Source organism: Hyperoodon ampullatus (assembly GCF_949752795.1).
Source record: "Hyperoodon ampullatus genome assembly, chromosome: 1".
NCBI classification, from domain to species: domain Eukaryota; kingdom Metazoa; phylum Chordata; class Mammalia; order Artiodactyla; family Ziphiidae; genus Hyperoodon; species Hyperoodon ampullatus.
This window is the reverse complement of record NC_136914.1, coordinates 126,286,999-126,297,439: the sequence shown is the minus strand read 5'-3', so window position 1 is coordinate 126,297,439 and position 10,441 is coordinate 126,286,999.

The window sequence follows — 10,441 nt, the reverse complement described above, 5'->3', positions numbered from 1 at the left end:
CCCATAGGCCCAGCCCTTGCTGCACCTCCCAGCAACGCGTGCTGCTATTGGCTGAGAGCGGCGGGAGTGGTGGGGCGGGTCCTGGGCGGGAGGGGTTACCGCCTCTGGCCACCGCTTTTCCGGGGACGGACTTCGGGGGCCGCGCCCGCCCCCTGCGGACGAAGCAGGGTCCGAAGTATGGGGACGGCCAGTCGCAGCCCCTCATGCCTCGTCGCTGAAGCAGGCCGGGCCGTCGTGCCAGCGGCGCCCGCTCACCCAGAACCGCTCCGTCACTCATTCATTGTTGCTGGTCAGGCTCGTGGAGGTCTCCTGCGGGCCAGATTCGTGCGATGCGCAGGAGAGCTTACCAAAGGGTATTTTCCAGGCCCTGCTCAGCCTGAGGCTGGGGGCCTCTCCCTGCCCGCCTCGCCCACTCCTCCAGCGGACGGACTCTGCCCCCTGTGCCCAGCCTTGTGCTGGTCTGCATCCAGAAGCCCTTGCCAGGGTGCCCGGGACCACGGGCAAAGTTTGGGGCCGGGCTGGCAGCCAGGGCGGGGCCAGGACAGCGGGACCTGTGGATCCTGATAAGGCTCCATCTACGCGGCCGCTGCCTGATGCCTGGAGCCTGGCCTGCTGATGCTGCTTGAAAGAGCACAGTCATTGCTGCAGAACGAGGGCATTGGTGAGACCAGGCCACCTGCCAGTGACCTGGAGGCAAGACTAGAGATCACATCAGCACCTGCCCCCAAACTGCCCCTCCTTGTCTCATCCGAGTCCCCAAAAGACCCGGGAGACATATGGGCTAGCTCCCTTTATACCCATAGAAAGTTGAGGCCCAGAGCTGAGCAGTGGAAGAATAGTGTGGAATCCAGGCCTTCCCTCCCAGCAGGGTTCCCTTTGGCCTTGTCCACAGAGGGTCGGGGGTACTGTCTATGGATAACAGACAGTGACCTCTGACCTCCTGGACACTGGCTTTTCTCAGAAGACTTTTCTGACAAGACTCTACAATTCTGCATCTATCACTTCTGTTTCCCTTGCACCCAGCAACAAGGCCTGGACTGCAAGAGGTGTCAGAGGGGGCTTGCTGAAAGGAAGAAGGGAGGAGTAGAAGACGACTGAGCATGTTAAGTAGAGACATTGAAGATACAAAAAAGACCCAAGTCAAACAAATAAGGTGAAAAACACAATGTCAGAAATGAAGAATACACTGGGTGAGATCAATAGCAGATTAGACCCAGAGACTTCCCTGGTGGTACAGTGGTAAAGAATCCGTCTTCCAATGCAGACTCCGTGCTTCCACTGCAGGGGGTGTGGGTTCAATCCGTGGTCAAGGAACTAAGATCCCACATGGCCGCAGGGCAACTAAGCCTGCGCACCACAACTACTGAACTTGCGTGCCTCAATGAGAGATCCTGCATGCCGCAAACTGTAGAGCCCATGCATTCTGGAGCCCATGCACCACAACTACAGAGCCCACGTGCCCTGAAGCCCACAGGCCACAACTAGAGAGAGAAAACCTGCATGCCACAACTAAAGAGAAGCCCGCACGCCACAACTAGAGAGAAGACCATGCGTCACAACCAGAGAGAAGCCCACGCACCACAAGGAAAGATCCTGCATGCTGCACCTAAGACCCAATGCAGCCAAAAAAAAAAAAAAAAAAACAGAAAAAACAGAAAAAACCCAAACCCAAAACAAAACAAAACAAACACAACAGATTAGACCCAGCAGAAGAAAATCTTAGTGAACTTGAAGACATGAAAAAAGAAACTAAATGAAACAGAGAGAAAAGAGCTTGGAAAAGAATGAACAGAGCACCAATGAGCTGTAGGATAACTTCAAGAGGGCTAGTATAGATGTTAATTGGAGTCCCTGAAAATAGAGGTGAGAGTTGGGAGGACAGAAATACTGTTTGAAGATATAATGGCTGAATTCTTTTAATTTCATGAAAACTACAAACCCACCCAGATCCAAGCAGCTCGAGAAGTAACTTCTGGGGACTTCGCTCGTGGTCCAGTGGTTAACACTCCGTGCTCCCACTGCAGGGGGTGTGGGTTCAATCCCTGGTTGGGGTATAAGATCCCGCATGACATGCAGCATGGCTTCCCCCATGCTGTAACTTCTGGCTTGCTACTGAGCTCCGGTAGAAATGCAGTGTTTCTATGGGACATCTGAGGCCAGAACTGCCCATCACTTGGTTCTGTCAGACCACCAAGACATAAAGCCAGGTAGATAAATCATCATCTGGAAGCATTTGATCCAGGATTGGATTCATGTAGGTGCAGAGGTAAGTGGTCCAGACCCCTACTCCTATAGCTGTGATACCTCTCCCTCAGCTCTCACCTGTGGTCTCAGGGGATTCCCTGTGACACAGTGACAGAGGAGGAAAAACTATATGCTTGGTCCATGGGAAGGTTGGCTAAATATGTTGGTGTGGCCTGAAAAAGGCCTAATGCTGCACTGTATCCCCATTCAGTGGTCACCCTGAAAGAAGGTGGCAAAGGGAAATCATCCCAATAGGCAAAGCTTGCAGTAGTGAACTTGACCACTCACTTTGTGGGAGGGAGACATGGCCTGAACTCATGGGCAGTGAGAAATGATTTAGCTGGTTGGTCAGGAGCCTGGAAGGAGAAATGTGGAAGTTCAGGGACAAGAGGTATGGGGAAGAAGCATTTGGATGGACCTGTGAGAACTGGCACAAAGGAGGAAGATCTTTGTATTGCATATTAATGTCTACCAGTGAGCATTACCACAGAGGCTCTAAACACCAAGTAGATGGAATGGCTCAGCCAATGGGGATCAGCTAGGATCTGTCCTCTGCCACCACAACTGTCTCATCAATGAAGTAGCCATGGTGGCAGGGTGGAGGCTATGCATGAGCCCAACAGCACAAGCTCCTCATAACCAAGGGTGATCCAGCTACTGCCACTGCCAGTGTCTAACCTGTCAGCATCAGGAACCAAGGCTGAGGCCCCTGGAGGAGCCAGCCAGCCACTTGGTGGCAAGTTGATTACACTGGATCCCTTCTACCCGAGAAAAAGCAGTAACTCATATTCACCAAGATAGATTGCCATGTATCTGGGTGTGGATTTGCTTTTTCTGCCTGCAGTAATTAAGCCAGCACCACGATCAAGAGCTCAGAAAGTATCTGGTTTGCTGACATGAAATGCCACATAACTGCCTAGTACTAAAGGACCTGCTTTATGGCAAAGGAGGTATGGCAATGGGCACATGACCTGGGACCCACCATTTCTACCACAAACTGTACCATCCAGAAGTTGCTGATCTACTAGAGATGGACTATGCACATGAAGGCTCAAATGAGGCTCCAACCTGGAGATGGCATCCTGGGAGCATACAGCACTGTCCTCCAGGAAGTGGTACATACTCTGTACCAATACGTAACCACTTGGGACTTCCCTGGCAGTCCAATGGTTAAGACTTCGCCTCCCAATGTAGGGGGTGCGGGTTCCATCACTGATCAGGGAGCTAAGATCCCACATGCCTCGCAGCCAAAAAAACAAAACATAAAACAGAAGCAATATTGTAACAAATTCAGTAAAGACTTTAAAAATGGTCCACATCAAAAAAAAAATCTTTAAAAAAAAAAAGAAGTAACCACTTTACAAGGCTCCGTCCCTAACAGGTGGACTACCCAGTCACCTCCTTGAGGAATTTGCACTTCCTGCTCTGCAACATTAAGTACTGAGCCTAGAGGTTTGGATTACCAAAGACGACATTTCTACCCGGGGACACAGTAAAGCTGAAGCTACGGCTGCCACCTGGTCACGTGGGACAACTTACGTCAGTATATCAGTAGGCACAGAAAGAAGTGGCCACGTTGGCAGGGTAACTGACCCTCGTTGTTGTATGTAGGGCTGCCAGCCTCAGGATGGGGGCAGGCAGGAGTGTGTTTGGCACTCAGGCATTCCGAGGGGCAGGGTAGCTCTTGGTTCTCCCATACCCAGTGACTGTAAACAGGCAAGCATGGCAACATGGCCCGGTAAGCACAGGCTCCCAGGGACTCGAAGAGCCAAAAGCCTAGCCATCAAGAAGAGAAATTTAGAAAGGGTGGTGGAAAAGGGAGGTGTTGGGTATCATTTGTGGTTTTGAGTCCAACTGCAGCAGTGGGGGCCACATAGCTCATCCCTCTACCCATCTCTCGGAAGTTCTCCCAGATACTGGGACCAGTGGGAATACTGAAGAGTCTGTGTCTGAATGGACTGAACTTAATATGAGAAACAAGTGGATCTGAGCACTTCAAGGGGTGGACTTGGTAATTGCCATTGGTGCCCTGCCCAGATCCCCATTCCGTGTTGGTGCTAAAAGTGGTCCCCTTTCCAGGTGCTGTGAGTGTTAGCTACTAATTGCCCAGAGAGCCCCTTTTGCCAGAGTGCTGCCCTTGCCCAGGAGATTATCTCCCTACCCAGACAACCCCTGGCCAATAATGCTGATCCAGGGTCACACAAGTCTGGTCCCCTCAAAGCAAAACCAACTCTGTAGGACAAGGCGCATTCCAAAGCTTCCTGTAGGACCAGGCTAAAGCTAGTCTCCAGATGAGACCACCTCCTTCCCGTGTTTTTTCCTTTGCACTATCCTGATTCCCCCATTCAGCTTATCCTGAGACTACTTGCACAAGAGCAATAAATCACTTGCACAAGATCCCTGTTTCAGGTTTTGCTTCTAAAGAACCCAATCTAAGAAAACTGTATATAAGAAATACTGTCGGGACTTCCCCAATGGTCCAGTTGTTAAGACTCCACGCTCCCAATGCAGGGGGCACAGGTTCAACCCCTGGTCGGGGAACTAGATCCTGCATGCTGCAACTAAAGATCCCGCATGCCACAAGGAAGATCCCACATGCCACAACTAAGACCCGGGGCAGCCAAAAATAAATAAATAAATAAATATCTAAAAAGCAACAAAAAAAAGAAATACTGTCTACAAGTCAACACCAAAAAAGCAAACAACCCAATTAAGAAATGGGCAGGGCTTCCCTGGTGGCGCAGTGGTTGAGAGTCCGCCTGCCAATGCAGGGGACATGGGTTCATGCCCCAGTCCGGGAAGATCCCACATGCCACAGAGCAGCTGGGCCCGTGAGCCATGGCCGCTGAGCCTGTGCACCCGGAGCCTGTGCTCCGCAACGGGAGAGGCCACAACAGTGAGAGGCCCACGTACCGCAAAAAAAAAAAAAAAAAGAAATGGGCAAAGGGGAGTTCCCCAGTGGTCCAGTTGGTAAGACTCCATGCTTCCAATGCAGGGGGCCAGGATTCGATCCCTGGTCAGGGAACTAGATCCCACATGCCACAACTAAGAGCCAGCGTGCTGCAACTAAAAGATCCTGCATGCCACAACTAAAGATCTCGCACGCTGCAATGAAGATCTGGTACAGCCAAATAAATAAACATTTAAAAAAAAAAAAAAAAAGAAATGGGCAAAGGACTTGAATAGACATTGCTCCAAAGATATACAGATGGTCAATAAGCACATGAAAAGATGCTCAACATCACTAAGCATTAAATTGCAAATCAAAATCACCATGAGATACCACTTAACATCCATTAGGATTGCTATTATTTTTTAAAAAGAAAATAAGTGTTGACAAGGATGTGGAGAAATTAGAACCCTTGTGCATTGCTGGTGGGAACATAAAATGGTGCAGCCACTGAGGAGAATGGTATGGTGGTTCCTCAAAAAGTTAAAGAATTACCCTATGACGTAGCAATTCCACTTCCTGGTATATACCCAAAAGAAAAGAGACTCTTAACACTTATTTGTACATCCATGTTCATAGCAGTGTTATTAACAATAAACAAAAGATGGAAGCAACTCAAGTGTCGTTGACAGATGGATAACAAAATGTGGTCCATCCATACAATGGAATATTATTTCTTTCCTTAAAAAGGAAATTCTGGGGCTTCCCTGGTGGTGCAGTGGTTAAGAATCTGCCTGTCAGTGCAGGGGACACGGGTTCGAGCCCTGGTCTGGGAAGATCCCACATGCCGCAGAGCAACTAAGCCCATGCACCACAACTACTGAGCCTGTGCTCTAGAGCCCGCGAGCCACAACTACTGAGCCCGCGTCTCACAACTACTGAAGACCACATGCCTAGAGCCCGAGTTCCACAACAAGAGAAGCCACCGCAACGAGAAGCCCGCGCACCACAATGAAGAGTAGCCCCCGCTCGCCCCAACTAGAGAAAGCTCTCACGCAGCAACAAAGACCCAATGCAGCCAAAAAATAAATAAATAAATAGATAAATTTTTTTAAAAAGAGGAAATTCTGACACATGCTACAACATGGATGAATCTTAAAGACATTATGCTAAGTGAAATAAGCCAGTCACAAAAGGACAAATGATGATTCCACTTGTATGACGGAACTAGAATAGTCAAATTCATAAGACGGAAAGTAGAATGGTGGTTGCCAGGGGCTGGAGGAGGGGGAATGGGGAGTTACTGTTTAATAGATACAGAGTTTCAGTTTTACAGGATGAAAAGAGTTATGGGGATGGATGGTGGTGATGGTTCACAACAACGTGAATGTACTTAATGCCACAGAACTGCATGCTTAAAATGATTAAAATGGTTAATTTATATTATGTATATTTTATCATCATAAAAAAGTTTAAATGCTATTAAAGTACACCTTCCTTTTCCAAGAAAAAAAAAGAAAAAAGAAATACTGTCTTATGTAGGAGTTAAAAAAAAAACAAACACAAAACTAGACACAACAATAAATATCAAGTAATGAGGAGCTCAATGAAGTTAAAAGTCACCTGAAGGGAATTCCCTGGCGGTCCAGTGGTTAGCACTCTGTAATTCCACTGCAGGGGGCACGAGTTCCATCCCTGGTGAGGGAACTAGATCCCACATGCATGGCACAACTGAGAGTTCGCATGCCACAACTAAGGAGCCCACGTGCTGCAATTAAGACCTGGTACAACCAAATAAATTAATTAATTTTAAAAAATAGTTGGCATGGTGTTATTTGGGTGGTGTCATCCAATAAACTAAATTTGAAAAGAAAAAAAAAAGATAATTAAGCAACAGTAAGTAAGAGAGCTTGGTATTGGCATAGAAACAGACAAATGGAACAGAACAAAGAGTCCAGCCACAAACCTACACATATATGGATATATGGCAAGTGGTGTTGCAGATGGTTGGGAAAGGGACAGGTTATAAATAAATGATGCAGGGGTAGGTGGGGTAACCCTATGGGGGGAAAATGAAAGTGAATCCTTATCTCTTGCTATGTGCAAAAAACAATTATACAGTTGGAGGAGATATATATGATACATGTTGCTGACAATATTGAGGCTATATAAAGAATTCTTATAGACTAATAAGAAAACAACAGGAAAATAGGCAAAAGATTTGAATAGACACTTCACAGGAGAGAAAATCAAAATGGTTAGTAAATACATGAAAATGTGCCCAACCTCATTAGTAATTAGCTAAATGCAAATTAAAGCCATAATTAAACGCCCACCAGATTGGCAAAGATGAAGGAAAGTCTGACAATACCAAGTGTTAGCAAGGATGTGGAACCAAGGGATGTCTCTTTTACTGCAAAATTCTTGGAAAACAGTGAAAGGCCCTAGAACTCAGGAGTGAGACTCCTGGGTACATACCCTAGAGAAACTTGTGCACACATGCATCACAAACACAGATAAGGCTGTTCCTAGTAGCACTGTCTGTGATTGTCCCAAACTACAAACAAACTAAATATCCACCCACAGTAAAATGGATCCATGAACTACAATACAGTCAATGGAACAGTTTTTAGCAATGAATCTGAACAAACTACAGCTACGCACAGCAACCTGGACAAATCTCAAAGATGTAACGAGCAGAAGCCAGACACCAAAGCTTGCATCAGTATGATTCCATTCACATAACGTGCGAAAACAGGAAAGCACTGTGATGGATGAAGGCTTCATAGCAAAACAGGAATGTGAGCCTCCCCTAAGTGAGGGCAGGGGTTACTTGTGAGAGAGGAAGGGGGTGGCGCTGAGCTGGGGAGGGCACACAGGGGCTGGTTCACTTCATAGCAATTTGTTACGCTGTACATTTGTGTTCTGTTCACTTTTCTGGATGTGTTTCATTCCACCGGAAATGAAAGGAAAACGGAGGTGCCTCAGCTCTGAGTAGCTCAGAGCGTGACCAGGGATGCAGCTGGAGGGCGACGCAGGAGCAGCTGTCAGGCAGCCTCTCAGTTCTAAGGAGCAAAGGAAGTCTGAGAGAGGCAGATGGGTCAGGTCTGCTTTGCATCCCACGACTCTCCCTCCCGAGAGAGTGCTGGTGGCTTGATGCGGGATGGCCACTAGCAACCATCTCCGGGGCACAGACAGGGGGCCCGATGTGTGTGCAGGTTGCCCAGCCAGAGAAAGGCTGCGGCCTGCCCCTCACTGCCCCTCTAGAGACACACAGATTTGGTTCAAGTGCCAGCTCTGCCTGATATTCCCTGGGTGGCCTTGCTGTCCTCTATGCCGTGCCCTCCAGAGGGCAGCCCAGTGCAGCCCAGCTGGACGAGAAGCCCCTTGGGCCCAGGCCCCTGGTGCTCAGCCTGGGGTGTCAGAGGCTCCCCCTCGGACCAGCAGGGGGCGTCCATGCGATGTGACCCAGAATTAGGGTAGGGACTGGGAACAACCTTGGCTTGTTTTGTGAGGTCTCTTCTGGTTCTAAAAACATCTTTTGACAATAAAACTCTCTATGAACAGAAGGTACAGAGGCTCACTGCACTCCTGATGAACTGCAGGAAAAGTAAAACCACGTTCAGTGCTCAGCTTGGAGAAGCTTCCCAAAGTGTCTAGGGCCCTCTTCCCTGGCACAGGAATTGAACCATCTCTGGACTCACCATCAGGCTGGGCAGGTCAGCGAAGCCTCTCTGAGCCTCAGTTTCCCTATCTGTAAGGTGAGGGAGCAGCACAGCGCCTCAGGTGGGGCCCCCGTCAGTTTACCCCCAGACTGCGGCTGGGAGAGCAGAACAGTGAGGCAGGTCAGTCTTGTCCCCCCCGGAGCTGTGGCCCCCTCGCTGGGTGAAGGCATGCCCAGAACTCCAGGAGGCAGGCTAACCAGACACCCTGCAATGACTGTCCGAGGCCGCGCAGGTGGCAGGGAGCTAGGCGGGGGCCAGGGTCTGGGCTCAGCAGCGAAGGACAGATCACACGGCTGGGTCTGGAATCCAGGCCTCTCTGAGCCTGGGTTTTCTCACCTGTAGAACAGTTTGCCTGGAGGGCAGCTGCTATTAGACCTAAGTCAAGTGTGCAGTTCAGCACCTTGAGTACAGGAAGTGCTCAGCCAGTGGTAACCACCCTCCAGCCCTATGTGAGGAATATAACATTCATGGCAAGTCTTGGGGGAGTGGGACCCCTTCCAGCCCCTCCTGCGTGCTGGAGGACCGTGCCTGGGGCCCCATCCACTACCGTCCACACACTCTAGCAACCGAGGCCCTGGGCCTGGGGTGTGAACTCACAGAGGAGGGCAGCTGTCCCGGCAGGCCCTGGGCTGGGCCTCTAGCAGCGACAGGCCTCATCTGTCCAGGCCAGAAGGACCTATCACCTGGCTCTGGATACCAGAACCCCCCAACCTTCCAGCTCAGGAGTCTTCAAGTATGAGCTGGCTGCCAAGTGGCTGCGTGTCAGCTAAAAGCATCAGTGTCCTGTGTCCTACAGCAATCAGCAGCACAGCAGACCCCAGACACTACTGGAAACGGCTTCTCTGATTTCAAAGAAAGGGAAACTGCAAGCCACAGTGGGGACTGGTGTGCGTCACTGGGCTCAGGGCAGCGGACTGCAACTGCAGGAAGGAGGAACTGCTGGTTTCCCACAGATGCTGCGGAAGGAACACCAGGGGCTCCGGTGCCCCCAACTCCACCGGGCGGCTGAAGAAGAAACATCTGTAGAGGTGGTGCTGGACGCTCGGTTCCTGGGAGGAGACGGCTGCTGTCTTCCCTGCTGCACCTCCAGGAGCCTCCCACCTGACTGGACTCCTCTCTCCTCCTCCAATGAATGACCTCACCCCAGGACATGCCCAGGGCAGGGGAGGGGACGTCCAAAGGGCCTTCCTCCGGGACCATTAATCAATGGCTAGTGGGCACATGGGCTCTTGTGATTTGGCTTTTACATCGCAAATTCCTCGTTCCCAGCACAAAGTGCAGCAAGGAGCAAATGACCCTGGGTTCCCTGCCAGCCCTGACACCCAGTTGAGTCTGTTTTTATGAGGGGGAAAAAAAAAAATTCTAACCTGGATGGCCAGGCCAGGGAGAGCAGCCTGCTGGAATTCCATGGCAGGAAGCAAGGGGATGATCGGTGCACCAGGCATGGATCAGAGGACTTGGGCATCTGGGTACCACTGTCCCCACCCACCCCTGGCTGACACAGGGCCTACTCTTCCTGCAGCACTGTAGCCATCACTTCCTCCAGGAAGTCCTCCTGGAGCCCCCAGCTGGGTTGTAAGCT